The 24,675-nt window shown below is 38.9% G+C and overlaps 1 protein-coding gene across 7 annotated transcripts in view; it reads right to left on the reverse strand.

The window, feature by feature from the left end:
• The window catches only part of DENND5B (DENN domain containing 5B), a 228,235-nt gene that overhangs the window by 131,363 nt on the left and 72,197 nt on the right, over positions 1-24,675 (reverse strand). The gene's annotated exons all lie outside the window — the stretch shown is intronic.

The raw sequence follows: 24,675 nt of genomic DNA on the forward strand, positions 1-24,675 counted from the left end.
ATTTATAATTTATGCCTCTTTAATATCCCTCCCAATCAGCCTTTCCTTTCTATTTTCACTGCCACTTTGTTAATTCTGAATGTCAAGCCAGCCTCAGAATACTTACAGCTTCCTAACTTACAGTCTCCCTGCCATACATTGTACATTGTACTCCCCTTCTAATCATCTCTCTCCTCTTGTCCTCTTTCTCTCTCTCTCTCACTTACTCACTCACTCAACAAATATTTATGGAGCTCTATGAGCCAAGGCACTATTCTAGCTTTGGGGATGTAACAGCACAGCAGACTGTATTTTCCAAAGATGTCCACAACAATATCTCCTGTTCTACATGCTCTTCGGAAACTCCATCAGAAGGTGGAGTCCATGTCCCCTGCCTTTAAAGCTAGAAGGGCCTTATGACTGCCTCAAACATAAGAGTACCAGAGAAATGAGGCTATGGCTTCTAAGGCTAAGTCATAAAAAAATGCCACGCATTTCCACCTCGTTCTCTTGGGACACATGCCCTTAAAACACAGCCACATGCTGTGAGAAGGAGAGAAACTGAGGGCCCAGCCAACAGTGAGAAACTGAGGGCCCAGCCAACAGTGAGCAACAGCCCGCCAGCCCTGAAGTGAGCCAACTGCAAGTGTGTCCTCTGGCCCAAGTCAGGCCACTCAGCTGATGCAGCATGGAGCACAGACAAGTGGGCCTCATGGTGGGCTGCCCAAATTGCAGATCTGTGAGCAAAATTAATGACTGTCATTTTAAGCAGATAGTTTTCAGGTGGTTTGTTATGCAATAATAAATAACTGGAACAAACAGTGAACAAAAAGGCAAAAAAATCCTTGTCCTCATGGAGTTTGTATTTTAGGAGGATATAAACAAAAACAATAAATATAAATTATACAGTATGTTGAAAGACAAAAAAGTGCAATGGAAAGTTAAAGAAAAATAAGAGCAGGGTGAGGAGAGCAGTACAGAGCACCGGTTGCAATATTAAATAGGGAGGTCAGGTGGTCTCATTAAGATGATGATGTCTGAGCAGAGACTTAAAGAAGTGAATAAACCTTATCTCTCAGGAAAATCAAAGTGAACTAAGACACCAATCTCATAAGTTCAGATCCCTGTCACCCACAGTCCAGATTCCTCAGATGGCACTTGAGGACCACCGTGATCTAGACCTAGCCTACATGTCCAGCTCTGGCTTCGGAACTCCCCACTCCCAATACACCTGCACTTGAGCTCAATGACTTGCAGTTCCCTTTAAGTACTGTGGTCTTGTGTCTGGAATGTCTTCCCTCATATTAGTTTTCTATTGCCTCCTTAATAAATTATGACAAACTTGGCAACTTAAAACAATACCCACACTTATTATCAGTTTCTGTGGATCAGAAGTCTGGGTATAGTGTGGCCCAAAGGGTTCCTTTGCTCTGGGTCTCACAATACTGGAGTTGTCCTGTTGTCAGGGCTGCATTCCTTTCTGAGCTCTGGGGAAGAATCATTTCCAAGCTCACCCCAGTTGTTGGCAGAATTCAGTTCCTCTCGGTTATAGGGCGAAGGTCCCCATTCCCTTACTGCCTGTCAGCTGGGCTGCCCTTAGCACCTAAGGCCTCTCTCTGGTCCTTGCATTTGGCCCCTGCTAGGCTCCTACAGGTGTTTAAGCACAAAAAAAGTAAAGAGTTTCTTCCATAACACAGTATAAAACTACAAATTAGAACAGATCATTTTTATGGTCCAACACCTTTTGAATTCCATGAGCTTAATTTTTAAATGAATCACTACTGTACAAACATTGTATTAAATACCTATTAGTTGGTGTGTTAAAATAACAACTTTCACTGATATTAAGGTTTAGAACACAGCATTTCTCTTCTTTTCTTGGTTGGCACATAACACATAAATATAATGCCTTTTTTTTTTTTTTTAAAGGAAATAGAACTGTTTAGTTTTTGGAACTCCATTCCTGTAACTACTCTGCATATTGCTATCCACTTAACATACTGTATTAAAACTGTTCAATTCTATCTCCTCCTTTCGACTTTAATCTCTTCAACACATTATTCATCCTTACTTCCTCAACACCTACTTAATACTGTGCCTGGTACATATGTTCTTTAATGTTTGTTGCATAAATGGATAAATGAATGAAAATTGTTCTCACGTCTGAATCATATACTCTAGAATTTGTAAGACTTATTTAAAGAATTGGTAGCTGTGAAAATGAGTCATTTCAAAACTTTGACTATATAAACTGAAATGTAATTTAAGTAAAGGAATAAAATTAGCCCAATTTCTTTAGAACATTTTATTTCTTTTCCAATTTGTGCTGACTTGTACATTAAAATTTGACACCTACCTTATTTCAAACATAAGAACATAAGGATATTATTACTGTATCATATGTCCATGGTGGTATCACATGACCAGAATTTTATTATTCTTTGCTTTGAATCCAGGACTACGTGGCTAACTTTTTTTTTTTTCAAAGTAAACTTTAGTTTTTGGAATGGTTTTAGATTTACAGAAAAATTGGGAAGATAATACAGAGTTCCAATATACCCTCCAACTAGTTTCCCCTTATCCGTAAACATTATATTACCATTAATGAAGCAATATTGATACATTATTATTAATTAAAGTCTATACTTTATTCATTTCCAGAGTTTTTATCTAAGGTCCTTTTTTTGTTCCAGAATCCCATACACACATTACATTTAGTCATGTCTCCCTAAGCTCTTCTTGGCTGTGACAATTTCTCAGACTTCCCTTGTTTTAGATGACACTGACAGTTTTGAAGAGTACTTGTCAGGTATTTTGTAGAAAGTCCCTCAAATGGGATTTGTCTGATGTTTTCCTAATAATTAGACTGAGGTTAAGGGTTTTGGGAAGAAGATCATGGAGGTAAAGTGCCGTTTTCATCACATCATATCAGGAATATACATCAACAGGACTTATCACTGTTGATGATCACCTTGATCACCTGACTGAGACAATGTTTCTCCATTGTAAAATTCCTCTATTTTCTCCACTTTCCAACCATAATCTTTTTTTTTTAAATTAAATTTACTAATGAATGTCAGAATTTTCATTGTTCCGTTAATGAACTCTCCTTAGTTTTTTTTTTTTTTTAAAGGAATTCCTTTATTTTTATTATTTATTTATTTATTTATTTATTTTTGACTGTGTTGGGTCTTCGTTTCTGTGCAAGGGCTTTCTCTAGTTGAGGCAAGCGGGGGCCACTCTTCATCGCGGTGCGCAGGCCTCTCACTATCGCGGCCTCTCTTGTTGTGGAGCACAGGCTCCAGACACGCAGGCTCAGTAGTTGTGGCTCACGGGCCTAGTTGCTCCACAGCATGTGGGATCTTCCCAGACCAGGGCTCGAACCCGTGTCCCCTGCATTGGCAGGCAGACTCTCAACCACTGCGCCACCAGGGAAGCCCCCAACTATAATCTTCAGAAGGAAATCACTCTAACCAGTCCACACTCAGAGTGCAGAGGTGTGCTCCATGTCCTTGAGAGAAGAGTGTCTACATAAATTATTTGGAATTCTAATGCAAGGGAGATGTGTCTCTCCCCTCAATTTATTTGATCATTTATTTACATCCGTATGAACTCATAGATATTTTATATTTTGGGTCATAATCCAATGTACTTTTATTTTGTTGTTCACACGGCCACTGGGAACTCTTTCATTTGTCTCTTGGGGCCCACTGACATACTCTGATCTATGTGTTGTGTTTTGGTGTTGGCACTTCCTTAATTTCTGGCACTATAAGATGCTCCAGGCTCATCTTGAATATTTCCTGCTCCATTTCCAGAGTTAGCCATTTCTTCAAGGATCCCTCAATCCTTTAACTGGAGAATGGTATTACAAACAAGATCTGGGCACTAGGTGTGCTCATTTCTACTGGGGTATCACTGCTTCTAGGCCCTTCAGAAGTTAACCTGTTTTTAACTACTACTTAAATAGGAGAAGGTTTATAATACTAGTTTATAAACACATTTTTAAACTTCTTTATAACAATATCTTATGAAGTATTTGTTCTTTGTAATATTTTCAGCAGTTGCCTAATATTTTCATATTAGGATTGCACCTTTCCCCTCCACTCTACCAGCCTACCTTTACATAGTCGTCAATTCTCAACCTGGAGGGGCAATGGGAGATACAGCTTTTAGCATCTTTGTTGAGATCTTTTGAGAAAAGATGCCAAGAATATTTTTATAAACTTATTAACTGCTGATTTTATACAAATGTACAAATAGTTTTGTACAAATGTAGCTGCAAAATAGGTCAAACTCTTAATGCAAATAACTTTATCCTACCCTTCCTATATCTGAAAAGATTTTAGGAATCTCATCCATCCCAGACGGAGACAAGAACTGAGTATATTCAAGACAAGAACTGAGTATACTCAAGAACTAAGTATATTCATATTTCTGTGGAATTCTTGTATTTCTCAGAATTTTTTATTTTGGATGGTCTTAAATCTTTCAAATACTAAACAATTTATGTAGTATTATATAGGAGGGCATTTTAAAGAAAAATATGTAGTATTATATAGGAGGGCATTTTAAAGAAAAATATATATTTCCTATTCTCTAGAAGTCTCTTTTCACTATGCCCTTTCAGCAACATGTAAGGTAAATTACTTTTACAGCTTATTCATTTTATCCCATTTTCTTGCCTATATTGTACCTTCCTTATTAAATTTCTCATAAACTCTATGATTCAAGTTGTCCAAACCAAAGAGCTTTATAGGACTTCCCTGGTGGCGCAGTGGTTAAGAATCTGCCGGCCAATGCAAGTGACACAGGTTTCAGCCCCGGTCCGGGAAGATCCCACATGCCACTAAGCAACTAAGCCTGCGTGCCACAACTACTGAAGCCCGCGTGCCTAGAGCCCATGCTCCGCAACAAGCCACCACAATGAGAAGCCCGTGCACTGCAACTAAGAGTAGCCCCCAGCTCTCCACAACTAGAGAAAGCCTGCACGTGCAGCAATGAAGACCCAATGCAGCCAAAAAAAAAAACTTTACAGAGGCCTTCGAGTAGTTTCTACTCTAATATCTTATTTATTTCTTAAAAAGTTTTCCCATTACATTTCAAATATCTTTACAAAAAGATTTATCATTTTGACAAATGCAATGCCACCTTACTTTATTTTTGGCTTAACTCATAACTGTCACAAAGCTCTACGTAATCCTTTTCACTGTTAGTAACTTTATGCATTTGTTTTACATTGCCACTCTGTGAACGTAAAATGGATCATGTAACTTTGTTTATTCACAGAACTGTCATGTTTGGTCATTTAGATGTAAACTACAAATTTCTGAAGCAAGTGGGAATTTGAATATTAACTAGATAATTTTTTAAATGATATTATTTTAAAATTTTAGGTTTGATAATTGTACTGGAGTAATGTAAAAACAAAGAGGCCTTGTTACCTGAAAATTGGGTTTGCCTCTTGGTGGGTGTCAAGCCAAAAGACATAGTCAAGCCAAAGACAGAGGAAAGGAAGGATTTCTTACAGCAAGTAAGGAGAACACCAGGGATCTTTCCCAAAGTACTGTCTCCTGAACAGCAAAATTGGGGAAGTTTTAAGCTAAAGATACATGCATATTCACGAAGGGGACTGGGCAGTTTACAGGTCTACAGAGTCCAAGCTTTAGTTGACTGAAGTCAGGAGGGTCAGAAAAGTTCAACATCATCATCCTTTGGGTTCCAACTGATCTGGTGGTTGAGCACTTCAGGCTAACCTATACCACTGACACAGAACTGGGAGTCTTTACAACTGTCTTTGCAGCAACAGCAAAGTTACTTCTTTTGCCTGATAACAGTTTGTTTCTGCATTTTTTTGTTCCCTTAAGGTCATTTCTGGGACTTCCCTGGTGGTCCAGTGGGTAAGACTCCATGCTCCCAATGCAGGGGGCCCAGGTTCGATCCCTGGTAGGGGAACTAGATCCCGCATGCATGCCGCAACTAAGAGTTCGCATGCCGCAACTAAGAAGGCCACATGCTGCAACGAAGATCTCGCACGCCACAACTAAGACCTGGTGCAGCCTAAATAAATAAATAAATTTTTTTTTTTAAAAAAAAAAAGATCATTTCTGAGACCTGTTCAAGGACAAGCACTGGGCCAGACTTAGATCACAAAATGGCTTAGGCCAAAAACGGCTTCTCTTATATCAAGAAAGCAATGGCTGGTTCTCTTTCTCCGGAAACCCCCTACCCTAACTGCTTACAGCCTTATTTTTCAGAGATAGCTGCTGAAATATTTCAAATAAAATCACATGATGTCTGGGATTTGCTTAAAACATAATACAGGGGCATGAAGAGGAAACAATGCTGACCATGAGTTGATAATTCTTGAATCTGGATAATGGGTATATGGGGGTTCATTGTACTACTCTATCTACCTATATATGTTCAAAATTCTCCATATGAAAAGTTTTTTTAAATCATTAATGCTAAAAGAAAATAGGTCATTCATGAAAAATTTAGTAAATGTAAGGGCAGGAAATAAATATTTCAATGTCTCTCTGAAAGATAATGACTCACTCTCCTCCTTTTGTAAGACAACCACAATATATTATGATGTCTAAAAAATAAACAGTAATTCTCTAATATCAAACATCTAGCCATTATTCAAATTTCCAATTATTTCATAAATATAATAATTATTTTTAACAGTTTGTATCAGGACCCAAATAAAGTCCATACATTGTGATTTGTTGATATGCCCTTTAAGTCTCTTTTAATCTTAGGGTTTCCGCTCCACATCTTTTTTTTCCCCCTTGGGGTTTCTTCGTTGATAGAGTTTCCCATAGTTTGAATTTTGTTGACTGCATCCCCATTCTATGGTTTAACATGGTCCTGTCTTCTAACTGGTAATCTAGAGCTGCACTGTTCAATAAAGTAGCCACTAACATGTGGCTATTTAAATTTTAATTAATTAAAAATAAATAAAATTTAAAATTCAGTTCCTTAGCTGCATAAGACACATTTCTAGTAGCTATCATACTGGACAGACCAAGACTCACGCAAGTCAAGACCAGGGATTGACTCTCTCTTCTCTTGAAAAAGGCTGAGGAAAACAGAATGGAAATAAATAAAAATAAACATTCCTCTAGCATACAAAGTGTTTTCTGTAATAAAGAGGGTTCAATATTCTCATAATGTGGGGAATAAATCTTAGTTTTCTGTTCCTGGAGCATAAATATAGAATGACTAAGCTATATGTGACCTTGGGTAAACTACTGATTCTATGTTTTCCAGAAAGAAAAATGGCAATGATGAGTAAAGTTATATCATAAAAAATGTAAATATTATAAAGGTTATTTTCAAAATTCTCATCCAAACGCTAGGAAAAGTGAGCACAACAGCAAGCATGCCTAAGAGTGTTCTTTTCTTTCTTGGTAATATTTATTTATTTATGGCCGCGTTGGGTCTTAGTTGCAGCAGACGGGCTCTTTCATTGCGGTGCACGGCTTCTCTCTAGCTGTGGCATGCGGGTTTTCTCTTCTTTAGTTGCGGCACGCAGGCTCCAGGGCACGTGGGCTCTGTAGTTGTGACGCACGGGTTCCAGAGCGTGTGGGCTCTGTAGTTTGCAGCACACAGGCTCTAGGTGAGGTGCATGAGCTCAGTAGTTGTGGCATGTGGGCTTAGTTGCCCCATGGCATGTGGGATCTTAGTTCCCCGACCAGGGATCAAACCCACATCCCCTGCATTGGACAGCGGATTCTTTTTTTTTTTATTTTTTATTTTTTTAATTTTTTTAATTTTTTTAAAGTCTTACAAGATTCTGTTTAATGTTGCTTAACCCAGTGTTTTCCAAACTTATTTGATCAAGAAAGTTAATTCAGAGAGTACTATGAGAAGTGAAATGAGTCGGTCAGGGAAAGACAAATACCGTAGGATATCACTCATATGTGTAATCTAAAACATACAACAACAAAGTAGTGACTATAACAAAAAAGAAGCAGAATCACAGATATAGAAAACAGACTAATGGTTACCAGTGGGGAGAGGGAAGAGGGGAGGGGCAAGATAGGGGTAGGGAATTCAGAGGTACAAACTATTATGCATAGAATAAGCTACAAGGATATATTGTACAACATGGGGAATATAACCAATATATTTTTTTTTTTTTTGTAATTGTCCTCCTTTATTCTGGATATCATTCTATTTTTTTTTTTTATTGAAGTATAATTGCCTTACAATGGTGTGTTAGCTTCTGCTTTATAACAAAGCTAATCAGTTATACATATACAATATGTTCCCATATCTCTTCCCTCTTGCATCTCCCTCCCTCCCACCCTCCCCATCCCACCCCTCTAGGTGGTCACAAAGCACCAAGCTGATCTCCCTGTGCTATGCGGCTGCTTCCCACTAGCTATCTATTTCACATTTGGTAGTGTATATATGTCCATGACACTCTCTCACTCTGTCACATCTCACCTCACCCCCTCCCCATATCCTCAAGTCCATTCTCTAGTAGGTCTGTGTCTTTATTCCCGTCTTGCCACTAGGTTCTTCATGGCCTTTTTTTTTTTTTTTTTTCTTTTTTCCCTTAGATTCCGTATATATGTGTTAGCATACTGTATTTGTTTTTCTCTTTCTGACTTACTTCACTCTGTATGACAGACTCTAACTCCACCCACCTCATTACAAATACCTCCATTTCATTTCTTTTTATGGCTGAGTAATATTCCATTGTATATATGTGCCACATCTTCTTTATCCATTCATCTGTCGATGGACATTTAGGTTGCTTCCATGTCCTGGCTATTGTAAATAGAGCTGCAATGAACATTTTGGTACATGACTCTTTTTGAACTATGGTTTTCTCAGGGTATATGCCCAGTAGTGGGATTGCTGGATCGTATGGTAGTTCTATTTGTAGTTTTTTAAGGAACCTCCATACTGTTCTCCATAGTGGCTGTATCAATTTACATTCCCACCAACAGTGCAAGAGTGTTCCCTTTCCTCCACACCCTCTCCAGCATTTATTGTTTCTAGATTTTTTGATGATGGCCATTCTGACCAGTGTGAGATGATATCTCATTGTAGTTTTGATTTGCATTTCTCTAATGCTTAATGATGTTGAGCATTCTTTCATGTGTCTGTAGGCCATCTGTATATCTTCTTTGGAGAAATGTCTATTTAGGTCTTCTGCCCATTTTTGGATTGGGTTGTTCGTTTTTTTGTTATTGAGCTGCATGAGCTGCTTGTAAATCTTGGAGATTAATCCTTTGTCAGTTGCTTCATTTGCAAATATTTTCTCCCATTCTGATGGTTGTCTTTTGGTCTTGTTTATGGTTTCCTTTGCTGTGCAAAAGCTTTTAAGTTTCATTAGGTCCCATTTGTTTATTTGTGTTCTTATTTCCAGTTCTCTGGGAGCTGGGTCAAAAAGAATCTTGCTGTGATGTATGTCATAGAGTGTTCTGCCTATGTTTTCCTCTAAGAGTTTGATAGTGTCTGGTCTTACACTTAGGTCTTTAATCCATTTTGAGTTTATTTTTGTGCATGGTGTCAGGGAGTGTTCTAATTTCATACTTTTACATGTACCTGTCCAATTTTCCCAGCACCACTTATTGAAGAGGCTGTCTTTTCTCCACTGTATATGCTTGCCTCCTTTATCAAAGATAAGGTGACCATATGTGTGTGGGTTTATCTCTGGGCTTTCTATCCTGTTCCATTGATCTATATTGCTGTTTTTGTGCCAGTACCAAACTGTCTTGATTACTGTAGCTTTGTAATATAGTCTGAAGTCAGGGAGCCTGATTCCCCCAGCTCCATTTTTCGTTCTCAAGATTGCTTTGGCTATTCGGGGTCTTTTGTGTTTCCATACAAATTGTGAAATTTTTTGTTCTAGTTCTGTGAAAAATGCCAGTGGTAGTTTGATAGGGATTGCATTGAATCTGTAGATTGCTTTGGGTAGTAGAGTCATTTTCACAATGCTGATTCTTCCAATCCAGGAACATGGTATATCTTTCCATCTATTTGTATCATCTTTAATTTCTTTCATCAGTGTCTTATAATTTTCTGCATACAGGTCTTTTGCCTCCTTAGGTAGGTTTATTCCTAGATATTTTATTCTTTTTGTTGCAATGGTAAACGGGAGTGTTTTCTTAATTTCACTTTCAGACTTTTCGTCATTAGTGTATAGAAATGCAAGAGATTTCTGTGCATTAATTTTGTATCCTGCTACTTTACCAAATTCATTGATTAGCTCTAGGAGTTTTCTGGTAGCATCTTTAGGATTCTCTATGTATAGTATCATGTCATCTGCAAACAGTGACAGCTTTACTTCTTCTTTTCCGATTTGGATTCCTTTTATTTCTTTGTCTTCTCTGATTGCTGTGGCTAAAACTTCCAAAACTATGTTGAATAATAGTGGTGAGAGTGGGCAACCTTGTCTTGTTCCTGATCTTAGTGGAAATGGTTTCAGTTTTTCACCATTGAGGACAATGTTGGCTGTGGGTTTGTCATATATGGCCTTTATTATGTTGAGGAAAGTTCCCTCTATGCCTACTTTCTGCAGGGCTTTTATCATAAATGGGTGTTGAATTTTGTCGAAAGCTTTCTCTGCATCTATTGAGATGATCATATGGTTTTTCTCCTTCAATTTGTTAATATGGTGTATCACATTGATTGATTTGCGTATATTGAAGAATCCTTGCATTCCTGGGATAAACCCCACTTGATCATGGTGTATGATCCTTTTAATGTGCTGTTGCATTCTGTTTGCTAGTATTTTGTTGAGGATTTTTGCATCTATGTTCATCAGTGATATTGGCCTGTAGTTTTCTTTCTTTGTGACATCTTTGTCTGGTTTTGGTATCAGGGTGATGGTGGCCTCGTAGAATGAGTTTGGGAGTGTTCCTCCCTCTGCAATATTTTGGAAGAGTTTGAGAAGGATAGGTGTTAGCTCTTCTCTAAATGTTTGATAGAATTCACCTGTGAAGCCATCTGGTCCTGGGCTTTTGTTTGTTGGAAGGTTTTTAATCACAGTCTCAATTTCAGTGCTTGTGATTGGTCTGTTCATATTTTCTATTTCTTCCTGGTTCAGTCTCGGCAGTTTGTGCATTTCTAAGAATCTGGACAGCGGATTCTTAACCACTGGACCACCAGGGAAGTCCCCCTAAGAGCATTCTTCACTTACAAAGTTAGCTCTCCATTTGCTTGCATCAATTTTTCATTAAAAAAACAAAAAAAAACCCCAAACACCAAAACTCTTCAGGAACATGAATCTCTTATTAGGTACTGATTTGTAGTTTTAAGAAATGCCCTAGAGTTACAAATGTAAGACAACATAAGCAGTATTTCCAACAAATACTGTGAAAGCCAGAAAAAAAAAAATTTGTGTGTGTGTGTGTGTGTGTGTGTGTGTGTGTGTGTGTGAATAGAAGGTAACCCTGAATAAAAGATGATCCACACATCAATATCACCCAAAGTCCATAGTTTACAATAGGGTTCACTCTTGGTGATGTACATTCTAGGGGTTTTGAGATGTGTAATGACATGTATCCACTGCTGTAGTATGGTACAGAATAGTTCACTGCACTAAAAATCCTCTGTGTTTTGTCTGTTCATTCCTCTCTCTTCCCTAATCCCTGACAACCACTGATCTTTTTACTGTCTCTATAGTTTTGCCCTTTCCAGAAAGTCACATAGTTGAAGTCTTTTCACGTTGGCTTCTTTCACTTAATAATATGCATTCAAGGTTCCTCCACATCTTTGCAAGGCTTGGTAGCTCATTTCAATTTAGCTCTGAATAATATTCCATTGTATGAACATACCACAGTTTATTTATCCATTTACCTACTTAAGGACATCTTAGTTGCTTCCAAATTTTAGCAATTAAGAATAAAACTGCTGGACTTCCCTGGTGACTCAGTGGTTGAGAATCCACCTGCCAATTCAGGGGACATGGGTTTGAGCCCTGGTCCGGGAGGATCCCACATGCTGTGGAGCAACTAAGCCCGTGTGCCCAACTACTGAGCCTGCGCTCTAGAGCCCATGAGCCACAACTACTGAGCCCTTGTGCCGCAACTACTAAAGCCCACACACCTTTGCTCTGCAACAAGAGAAGCCACCGCAATGAGAAGCCCGCGCACCCCAACGAAGAGTAGCCCCCGCTCACCGCAACTAGACAAAGCCTGCGCGCAGCAACAAAGACCCAACACAGACAAAAATTAATTAATTAATTAATTAATTAATTAAAAAGAAGATAAAATTGATAAATATTTTTTTTAAAAAGAATAAAACTGTTAGTAAAAGAATGAAATTAGAACACTCCCTAACACCATACACAAAAATAAACTCAAAATGGATTAAAGACCTAAATGTAAGGCCAGACACTATAAAACTCTTAGAGGAAAACATAGGCAGAACACTCTATGACATAAATCACAGCAAGATCCTTTTTGACCCACCTCCTAGAGAAATGGAAATAAAAACAAAAATAAACAAATGGGACCTAATGAAACTTAGAAGCTTTTGCACAGCAAAGGAAACCATAAACAAGACAAAAAGACAACCCTCAGAATGGGAGAAAATATTTGCAAATGAAGCAACTGACAAAGGATTAATCTCCAAAATACACAAGCAGCTCATGCAGCTCACTATCAAAAAAACAAACAACCCAATCCAAAAATGGGCAGAAGACCTAAATAGACATTTCTCTAAAGAAGATAAAAAGACTGCCAACAAACACATGAAAGGATGCTCAACATCACTAATCGTTAGAGAAATGCAAATCAAAACTACAATGAGGGCTTCCCTGGTGGCGCAGTGGTTGAGAATCCGCCTGCCAATGCAGGGGACACGGGTTCAAGCCCTGGTCTGGGAAGATCCCACATGCCGCGGAGCAACTAAGCCCGTGAGCCACAATTACTGAGCCTGCGCGTTTGGAGCCTGTGCTCCGCAACAAGAGAGGCCGCGATAGTGAGAGGCCCACGCACCGCGATGAAGAGTGGCCCCCGCTCGCCGCAACTAGAGAAAGCCCTCGCACAGAAACAAAGACCCAACACAGCCATAAATAAATAAATAAATTAAAAAAAAAAAAAAAAAAAAAAAAAAAAAACTACAATGAGGTATCATCTCAACCAGTCAGAATGGCCATCATCAAAAAATCTACAAACAATAAATGCTGGAGAAAAGGGAACCCTCTTGCACTGTTGGTGGGAATGTAAATTGATACAGCCACTATGGAGAACAGTATGGAGGTTCCTTAAAAAACTAAAAATAGAACTACCATACGACCCAGCAATCCCACTACTGGGCATATACCTTGAGAAAACCATAATTCAAAAAGAGTCATGGGGCTTCCCTGGTGGCGCAGTGGTTGGGAATCTGCCTGCCAATGCAGGGGACACGCGTTCGAGCCCTGGTCTGGGAGGATCCCACATGCTGCGGAGCAGCTGGGCCCGTGAGCCACGATTACTGAGCCTGCGCATCTGGAGCCTGTGCTCTGCAACAAGAGAGGCCACGATAGTGAAAGGCCCGCGCACCGCGATGAGGAGTGGCCCCTGCTTGCCACAACTAGAGAAAACCCTTCCACAGAGATGAAGACCCAACACAGCCATAAAAAAAAAAAAAGTAATTAATTAAAAAAAAAAATAACACTTGCTCCTCTTCTTTAAAAAAAAAAAGAGTCATGTACCACAATGTTCATTGCAGCACTATTTACAATAGCCAGGACATGGAAGCAACCTAAGTGTCCACTGACAGATGAATGGATAAAGAAGATGTGGCACATATATACAATGGAATATTACTCAGTCATAGAAAGAAACAAAACTGAGTTATTTGTAGTGAGGTGGATGGACCTAGAGCCTGTCATACAGAGTGAAGTCACTCAGAAAGAAAAAAAAAATATCGTATGCTAACACATATATATGGAATCTGAAAAAAAAAAAAAAAGGTTCTGAAGAACCTAGGGGCAGGACAGGAATAAAGACACAGACGTAGAGAATGGAGTTGAGGACATGGGGAAGGGGAAGGGTAAGCTGGGACAAAGTGAGAGAGTGGCATGGACATATATACACTACCAAATGTAAAATAGATAGCTAGCAGGAAGCAGCCACATAGCACAGAGAGATCAGCTCAGGGCTTTGTGTCCACCTAGAGGGGTGGGATAGGGAGGGTGGGAGGAAGGTGCAAGAGGGAGGGGATATGGAGATATATGTATACATATAGCTGATTCACTTTGTTATACACCAAACTAACATACCATTGTAAAGCAACTATACTCCAATAAAGACGTTAAAAAAGAAAAAAAAGAATAAAACTGCTAGAAACATCCATGTGTAAGGGTTTTTGTACGGATATAAGCCTTCAACTCCTTTGGATAAATAACAAGGAGTGTGACTAATGAATCATACGGTAAGGTATGTTTAGTTTTGTAAGAAACTGTCACAATGACTTCTAAAGTAGCTATACCATTTTGCATTCCCACTGGCAATGAAGGAGAATTGTCAAGTGTTTACCTTTAACATCTATTAATTTATTTAGACATATTTATGTTGTCATCCTTGTCAACAGTGGCTCTGTTATCATTACAGTTACTTTTTGAGTTATCTGACACATGGCTACATTGACTATAAAGGGTTATGTATAGCTTCGTTACATATGTAACTAGACAAAATTATACATTGCCTACAGAAAACAATATTCTCTCTACTTTAATAAATAAACCAATGAGCTCTAACAATGAACCTCACAAATTATTTTGAACTCTGAGAGTAACTAGGGATATGGACATCTCAGGAATGACTTTTACATTAAGTGGCAGTAAAAATGATCTAATCTGTAGATTAGATAATGAGCTTTCTCAGGAGTGTCAAGAATCAGAAATTCTTATACTCACAATAGGACGAGTTCTCAGAGATCAAACAGGGAATCACTTCCAAAGCCCTGACTGGTAATTTCTCCAGCTCAAGGAGTAGTACAACCATTCACCCAGTGGCTCAAGCTGTAGAGCTGGAATTACCCTTGACTCCTCTTTCCCTCTTATTCCCCACGTTTAATCCATTGCTTCATCCTACTGATTTAACCTCCTAATTTTCTTACATCTATCCGACTCTCTCCATCCCCACTGCCACTTCTCTAGTCCAATCCAATGTCGCCTCTTACCCGAATTATTACAAACGTCATCACTGTTCTGCTGCCAGGCTTACCACCCACCTCCCCCCACTCCATAACGCAGCCCAAGGAATGTTTCTGAATACAAATCCGAGGTTACTCCCCTTCAAAACCCTTCAACAGTGCTTCATTATCCTAACATTAAACCTCAAATTGCCTAACACTGCTTCAAAATTTTTCATAATCTGACTGCTTATATCTTAACCCTTTCTGCAAGATTTTCCATATCCTTTGTATTCTATAGTCCAGCCATGAGGAAATTACTAGCGGCTCACCATATGTACCTCGCTCTCTCAAATTAGCCGACTTTTACACATGCTGTACGTCTGCCACAAATACTTCTTCCAGTATTGCCCCCACTCCCCATCCCACCTGTAAATTCTTGGCCGCCCTTCAGATCTAAGCTTATAGTCATTTCTTCCGGAAAAGACTGCAGCTCTATGAGGATAAGAGCTGTCCTCTACTGAATCCCCAGAGCCTACACAGTGCCTAGTATAACATGAATTCAAGGACCATTCACTAAGTAAATGAATAATTATGAACACAGGCCAGCGGAAAGAACATGGGTTGTTACTGACATTATGTAAAGATTTTTATCTTGTTTGTACAAATTTTAGAATAATAGTTTTGTAGTAGTATGAAGGTCATTTAGTAAGAATTTAAGACTTGCAATTATAATAATATCAAAATTATAAATTAAAATTATCGTTACTATCATTGTAAAAGTATTTGTTTCTTTCACAATATTATGTAGAAATAGCTGAGAAATAACTAGGGAAGCTGCATTATGGATTTTGTGCTCCTGCATGACCATTCCAGATACTTATAATTTTGTAGATATACTTGTATAGTGGATAAATTTAATTGCCATAAATGTTTGTTAAATTGTACTTCTGTGAGAGAATAAATAAGTCAAATTCTTTTAGGATGAATTTTTTCCTTCAACTTTTTTATTGTAGTAAGATACACATAACATAAAATTTACCATCTTAACCATTCTTAAGTATACAATTCCGTGGTATTAAATACATGTATAATATGCAACCAACACCACCATTCATCTCTATAATTCTTCTCATCTAGTAAATTGAAACCCTATGCCCATTAAAAAATAACTCCTCATTCCCTCCACCTCCTCAGGCCCCGGCAACCACCATTCTACTATCTCTATGATTTTGATTACTCTAAGCACCTCATATGAATAGAATCATAGAGTGTCTTCTCATGCCTGGCTTATTTCACTTAGTATAATGGTCTCAAAGTGTATTCATGTTGCAGCATACTGAAGAATTTCCTTCCTTTTGAAAGCTGAGTTATATTCCACTGTTTAGTATAAGCCAAATTTTGCTTACCCATTTATCCACTGATGGACACCTGGGTTGCTTCCTTGTTATAGCCATTGTGAATAATGCTGTTATGAACCTGATACATATATCTCTTTGAGACTCTGGCTTTCAATTCTTCTGGGTATACACCCACAGAGGTGGAATTACTGGATTATATGATGATTCTATTTTTAATTTTTTGAGGAACCACCATACTGTTTTCTATAGCAAGTGTACCATTCTACATTCTAACCAACAGTGCACAAGGGTCCAATTTCTCCACATGCTCACCAACATTTGCTGTTTTCTCGTTTTTTGATAGCAGCCATCCTCATGGGTGAGGGGTACTTTTAGGATAAGTTTTAAAGGCCTTTCCATTTTGCATGAATGAATGAACAAAAATCCAAAAAACTCAAACTTCATTCAATTACATATAAATAATCAGTAGTTTGTCATTTAGAAAAACTATGTTACATGGACATACTTTTTTCAGTAAGATTACACTTATTTTTTCACTAGGAACACAGTATTAGGTAGTTAATAGACTGTTCACAATTCTATATCACCAACCAACAAATATATCCAGTTCTTTCTATGAGCTTAACCAAGCTTATTAGGAATACAGAAAAATTATTAGTAATGGTTCTTCCCTCAGTGCTTACAGAAGAAATTCCTGGGAAGGTAATAATTCAAGCTGGTGAACAGAGACAATTATATCACAAAAGAGAGGCTATACAGTATATTTTTACAGAATTTAAATATATGGTCTTTTTTTTTTTTTTTTTTTTTTTTTTTGGTCACACCGTGTGGCTTGTGGGATCTTACTTCCCCAACCAGGGATTGAACCCATGCCCCCTGCAATGTAAGTGCGGAGTCCTAACCAATGGACCACCAGGGAATTCCCTAAATCATATGTAGTAAAGCCACTCTCTCAGAAAAATAATTCTTATGCTTACGATTATTTTTCATGGATATATATAGGTGTGAAAACTAGGTGTACAGGTTATACTTACTTCCTTTCTTCCTGAACTTGCTCCTTTTTTTTTTTTTAAAAAGATATGGCAATTTATTATTTATTTTTTATTTATTTATGGCTGTGTTGGGTCTTCGTTTCTGTGCGAGGGCTTTCTCTAGTTGTGGCAAGCGGGGGCCACTCTTCATCGCGGTGTGCGGGCCTCTCACTATCACGGCCTCTCTTGTTGCGGAGCACAGGCTCCAGATGCGCAGGCTCAGTAACTGTGGCACACGGGCCAAGTTGCTCCGCGGCATGTGGGATCTTCCTCGAACCCATGTCCCCTGCATTGGCAGGCAGATTCTCAACCACTGCACCACCAGGGAAGCCCCTGAACTTGCTCCTTTTGATGATAGTGACTAAAATATATCATTTATTTATATTCATTTCCTCCAATGATGTACAACATATCTTCTGTGTTAGCATATCTCACACCTAAAGGAGGTCAAGTCCAAACCATGGAGAAGCTTTGGCCTGTTATTTATTTTTTCCACTTCCTCATTAATTTGATCTTTCATGATGGATGATTTTAATCACTTTTCAGTTCTTTGGTTGCAGAAAAATACATTATTTGTATGTTCCTTCAAGACCCTTGATAAAATGACTACCATTACCCACCTGCCTACTCAAGAGCTGGCTACTGACTTGTATGTTATTTAAGTTCTTTCATTTGTCTCTTGTACTGCCCAGCTTTAAGGCTATTTCTTTTCCTTTTTTTTTTTTTTAAGTATTTATTTATTTATTTGGCTGAGCCGGGTCTCAGTTGTGGCATGTGTAATCTAGTTCCCCAACCAGGGGTCGAACCGGGCCCCCTGCATTGGGATCGCAGAGTCCTAGCCACTGGACCACCAGGGAAGTCCCTCTTTTCCTTTTCGTAATTAAAAAATATTTCAAACATAGAGAAAAGTAGAACAGAAATAATGAACACCTGTGTGGGTATATTCCACCTGAATTCAACAAATGTTAACACGTTGCTGTATCTGCTTCACAATTTTTTAAAACAGAAACAAAACTTTAGAGATAGAATAAAAGTCCCCTTTGTGCCCCTCCCTGACCCCTTTAGGCCTGGAGCTTAGAACACCAGCCTGTCCTCACTTGGCCCATCCTCTTTCAGGATGCAGCTTAAATTATAAACTACCCTACTATAGCCCACAGTGATTCCTGTTTTCCCTAAACCCAACCCACTTTATTTCCAATATAGGCAGATCTTTATTTTTTCTGTGAGTTCCCTCCAGCCTGAACTTACAATGACCTGTGAGTAGGTAACGCCCTGACTACGCTGCTCTGTGTCTTAATTTAGTACTCCTGTTGCTTCCTTGGTCTTGAGACATAAGGTAAATTATCTCAGTGGAGGTGAAGGGCAGTGAAATGTACAGTATAGTGCTGAATGAGAAGTACACAGTTGGTAAAAGGAAGGATCTCTCTCTAACCACACAAGCTGCAGTTTAATAGTCTATTTCATTAATGGTTATATTCAGGGGTTGGTCTATAAGAGAATTCATTTCCCTTAGAAACAGTGTTATAAGGTGGTTAAGTCTCCCTATCTCCCCAGCCCTAAACTAGCAGGGGTAAAACACCTCACGACCCAGGACAGGAAAGGTCAGAGCGAAGAGAAGATCAGGAGCTCTCAAAACCACAGCTGATGCAAGGACTAGAGGGGTGAAGCATAGAGGCCCGGGAGTCAGATGAGACACTGTGTCTTTCATCTCATACTCTCTGTATTTGCCTCTTCTTCCCCCTTTCCCGTCCTATACTTCTCCTCCTGCTCCTCAGCTAATTACTCCGCCTCTTCCCCTCAACTCGGCCCTGAATGCTAGGGTGAGAAGCCTGGGTTCCCAAGAGAGGATCTGTGGGCAGGCTCTGCACAAAAGGAAGAAGAAGGGAGCCTGGTGCACCGAAGCCTGGGAAGTCAGAGACCTCTTGGGTTCGGGGTTCTCTCCTTACATAGTTCACCTTGCTTTCTCATCTAGTCTGCAAATCCGTCAACCAGAGACTGCTCTATAAACACATAAAATCTGATTCAAATATTTTAGAAAATAACTGCAAAAATGAGTAATTCATACCATGCTAGACCTGAATAATCTTTAAAAGATTATACAGTCCACCTACACCCCTGTCCCATTTGGAGCAAGCAAATCTTTCAAGCGACTTTTAATTAGCTTTTAGTACTGTATACTACCTTACCTTTTCAAACTAATTTAAAATCACCTGAATTCCATACTCACCGCATCCTACTCAACTAGCATAGATGGTTTTCAATTTTTTTCTTTTTTTCAATCCATTTTGCTTCATGCTGTGCTAATTTAACCTCATCTTGGTAAACAAGAAAATGGTCTGCATTTGACAGACGCTACTTGCAGCAACTGCAGCTGGCCTGTGTGCAAACCAATTTTGTTCATTCTTCATCCTGGCAGGGAGCTCTGCCCTAGAATTGTTTTGGGACTAATCAGCATTAAACCTGTGTCAGAAAGGTTGCTGAAAGCAGCCCTAGAGCAAGGCCGCAGTAACAAGGCTGCGCAGGAAAGGGATTAGGACAAATGCCCCAGCTGTGTAAAAACCTGTGAAGAGTTCTGCTTTTAACAGAAAAACCGGGGCTCAGCATCTCTCCTGCGCCTTGGCACTTCTGTGGAAATGACCTGGAAAGAGGTTATGGAGAGAAAAGAGATGCACCAAATCCACTCTATTTCTTCCTTTCTGGGATGATAGGTGCTTGGTGATGAGCCAGAAAATCTTACTTCAGATGGTAGCAAACAGGAAAGAAACAGTAAATGCATCCTCTGCTAGTCTCTGCAGCTGAAAACACTGCATGGCTGCCCTCTGGGTATCTAGTGAGTTAGATGGCATGGTTTTCTACAGGATGAACTGAGACACAAGAAACAGGAGACATACCTAACAAGATCCAGGGTAGATATAAACCAACTCTAACCTGGCCTAAAAACTTTAAGAATAAATTCCTCAACATCAAATGATCAAATATTGGAGTATTATTTTTTCTACTCACCTGCTGGATTCAGTCTACACCTTTCAGTGTATCACATTCATTTTGTACCAGAATATGAATGAGAATCGAGTGTACTCAGTCAACCTTTCAATCCCTTAAGCTAGATAAACACTGCTTAATAACTTCACAAGTACCCACCAAAGAAGGCCACTAGCTAGGCTTCCCATCTACCACCAGATCTGTGAGGCTGGTACAGAAGCCAAAAAAGAACAGACCATTTTTGTGTGATCACAGGAATTTTTGTATATATGGTTGCTTTTTGTGGGTCTGCTCACATAATTCTCATTAAATAACTAGGAAATCAGTAACTGCAACAGATGTGCATGAAAAAATTGAGGGTTTTTTATAACAGCTTTACTGAGATATGTTCATAACCCTAACATTCACCCTTTTAAAGTATACAACTGAGTGGTTTTGGGTATACTCACAGAGTTGTACAACCATCACCATTATCTAATTTTAGAACATTTCATCACTTCAAAAAGACTCTGTACCCATTAGTAGACAGAGTTTTTGATACAGTAGCCATCCCTGTTGGCTATGAATGTTTGTTACCTATGAGGGCATTTCTTGGCCTTTGTCAATTAGAACATGGCAAAAAAAAAAACTCCAGAGTGTTTAGACAACACTTAAAAAGTTTCAAAAAATGTTTTTCAAATAAACTTTTTCTCTATTCCAGTCTTATCCATGCACCAGGTCTGGAACATCTGTTGCAGAAATAATTTATTTGCAGAAGAGTGAATAAACATTATCTAACAATGGATTTAAAAATGCACTGTGGGGCTTCCCTGATGGCGCAGTGGTTGAGAGTCTGCCTGCCAATGCAGGGGACACGGGTTCGAGCCCTGGTCTGGGAAGATCCCACATGCCGCAGAGCAGCTAGGCCAGAGAGCCACAATTACTGAGCTTGCGCGTCTGGAGCCTGTGCTCCACAACGAGAGGCCGCGACAGTGAGAGGCCCGTGCACCACAATGAGGAGTGGCCCCCACTTGCCACAACTAGAGAAAGCCCTCGCACAGAAACGAAGACCCAACACAGCCATAAATAAAATAAATAAATAAATAAATAAAATTAAAAAAAAAAAAAAAGCACTGTGACCTCATAGCAAAAGCCAGTTTCCTGCAGATACTCTGTATTGACACTCTGATTAATAAAATTAATTAATTAATAAAAATACAGTCTTACAGAGCTTTTCAACCTTGTTTCCCAAATATATGAAAACCATTTTGCATTCTGCAGTTTCCAGACCTATTATGAGTTAAAATGAAACACTTTCTAATCAAACAGCTAGCATAAATTAGGCAAGTAATTGAACTGAAATAAATTTAGCCAGCAATGAAAAAAATAAAAATATAATGTGAGCCATACATATAATTTAAAATTTTCTAGTAGCTACATTCTTAAAATAGTAAAAAGAAACAAGAAAAATTACTTGTAATGATATATTTTACTTAACCCAATGTATTCAAAATATTGCTTTAACTTGTAATCAATATACAAAAACATTTTACTGAGATACCAAGGCTTTGAAATCTGGTATTTTACACCTACAGCACATCTCATTTTGCAACAGTCAAGTTTCAAGTGCTCAACAGCCATGTGTGGCTAAGTGGCTCCCACACTCAGCAGCACAGCCTTAGATTACTGAAGTTAGTTTCTCTTTCAATTCATCATAAAGGAGTGCCTTAGTTTAGGTACTCATCATCTCTGGCCCAGAGTATTCCAGTAGACCCCTAACTGGCCTCCTTGTCAATCTGGCCTCTATATTGCTGCCAAAATGATCTTCTTAATATGCTATTATGCTAGTCTGATCATTACCATCCTCTGCATAAAATCCTTCAGTGGCCCTTTAATGCTGAATAAAAATCCAAATTCCTTAGCTTGTAATAAAACACTTGTATCTGGTTCCTGACTACCTCTCCAGTTCAACTAACGACTCTTCCTCTTCCCTCCCACATTAGCTAGAGTGATTACTTGCTGGCACATTCTTACCCCTTTCTGCCTTTACAAATATTTTCACTCAGTTTAATACATTCTCGCCTCAATCCCTGCCAATTTAGCAAACATCTGCTCCTAGTTCAGTGACACAATCTCAGGGAAACGTTCCCCATTTCCTGCCAGGGAACATTAGGTGCACTCCTCTAAACCCCCTTTTTCAGCATCTATCACATTGTGCAGTGGAGTCAAATTTTACAAGGGTTTGGCTCTAATGTGATCATGTAAGGCTAAAATCAGAGTCAAATTACCTCTGGAAACTTCTTAGGATACCATGGCCTTATTGGGAATTGAAATTTGCTGTACTCTGCAGTCCTAAATGCACCTTCCTCTGGGAGTAAGGCAGATCTCCATCTCACAGATGAGATATCAAACAAGTTATGACTGGTATTAAATTTTAATTAGTAAGGTTGTTAACATTATTCTTGATGTATCCCATAATCATCAGCACTACTTTTCCAACATCTTGTTAAAAAAAAAAAATCACTGGGCTTCTACTATCTAAGGAGGTTATTTTCTCTTTAATCTTCTTGCTTCTATTCTATTCTATCCCATTCTAATCATTAAGATGGATATTGGAATGATCGATTCTTCTGGGCAGAGTATTTCTTTGTATTTCTTTTTCCTCACAGATGTCTCCTCCTTCCCCCACCCCTCCGCCCCTTTTTAGGTCAAGGGAGGTGGTAGCTAAGTCTTGAGACTATTGTAGGTGTGTGAGGGAGAGTATAGCAAAATTTTAAAAACATCTTTAAATCTCTAATGACTTACTACATCTGTTCAGTTCTTACCTGACCCCAGTAAAACAATGACAAAAGTATCTAAATATCTTTCCATTTTTAGGGGAAGAGGGAGCAGGGCCTACAAGTAGCCTGCAACTTCAAGTTTACTGCAGGTAGCCTTGGCCCTCAGGACAACCTGTGGGTCATTCTGAGGCACAAAAAAGGACGGGAAGAGGCTAATGAATGCCCACAATCCCTGCTCCCCGGAAAAGCGCTGTTCTCAGATCTAGAATGGGTCTGTGAAACTCCCAAGCCTTGGGATAGAGGGGACCAAGGTGGTAGATTCCCTGAGACTGCTTACCATCCTCAGAAGAGGGAAGGTAAGATAAAATTGAACTAATCTTGCAGTTTTGGAGGACTTAGGAGGCTGGCAGGGGGCAAGAAGGAGATTGCTTAGGCCATGCTGCTGCTGACCAGACACTGGCACTTCAGTGGGAAGGCAGTGGTCCCAGCATATCTCTTAAACCATTCCACCAAAGAAGTGTTCTTTTTGAGTTAATGTTTGGACATCTTATTAGTCTTTTTTGCCATAATTTTATTGTTTTTCATTTCCCTGACATAAACCCTTCCTTTAAAAAGTATATGAGGAGACGTACAACACTGTGAATGTACTAAATGCCACTAAATTGTACACTTTTAAATGGTCAATGGTTAACTTTATGTTATGGGAATTTTACCTCAATTTTTGAAAATGAAAATCAAGTATATGATAAGAAAAATACTGCAGGATTACCAAGGCCATCCTACTTTCCTTCACTGTGTATATGATACACTTGGCCCTATAACGTTGCCCAGGATTAGATCTTGAATCCTAAGACTGCTGTGATGGGCTCAGACAGAAGAGATTATAATGTCAGAATACTTAGTGCCCAGGATGTGATTAAGCTCATTTTGTTCATCAGTAAAGTGGCATCATAATGTTCTTTCTAGCATATTAAAGGAAATGAATCCTAATTAACATCTTTAATAGCTCAGTAAGCCTCCTTGTTATATATCACTGAGCCTTTTTTTATCATCTCCAATTCTGAATATCTTAGAAACATTGGTAGCAGAATATATGCAGTAAGGGATAAACAAATGCATGAAATAAAAAAAAAGAATTGGAAAGATACTTAGAAATAAATATAGGAATAACTTACAAATTATATTTTTAATGAAATCATCTTTTATTAGGAAATTCTAAACATCTACTCCACTGCAATAAAATATCACAAAAAATGGCCACCAAAAATTCTTCCCTGCCCTGTATGTGTGCATGCTGCCTCTTCCATCAAAAGAAGGGTTCTGGGCTTCCCTGGTGGCGCAGTGGTTGAGAATCTGCCTGCCAACTCAGGGGACACGGGTTCAAGCCCTGGTCTGGGAGGATCCCACATGCCCCGGAGCAACTGGGCCCGTGAGCCACAATTACTGAGCCTGTGCGTCTGGAGCCTGTGCTCC

Source organism: Balaenoptera borealis (assembly GCF_965194805.1).
Source record: "Balaenoptera borealis genome assembly, chromosome: 13".
NCBI lineage: Eukaryota > Metazoa > Chordata > Mammalia > Artiodactyla > Balaenopteridae > Balaenoptera > Balaenoptera borealis.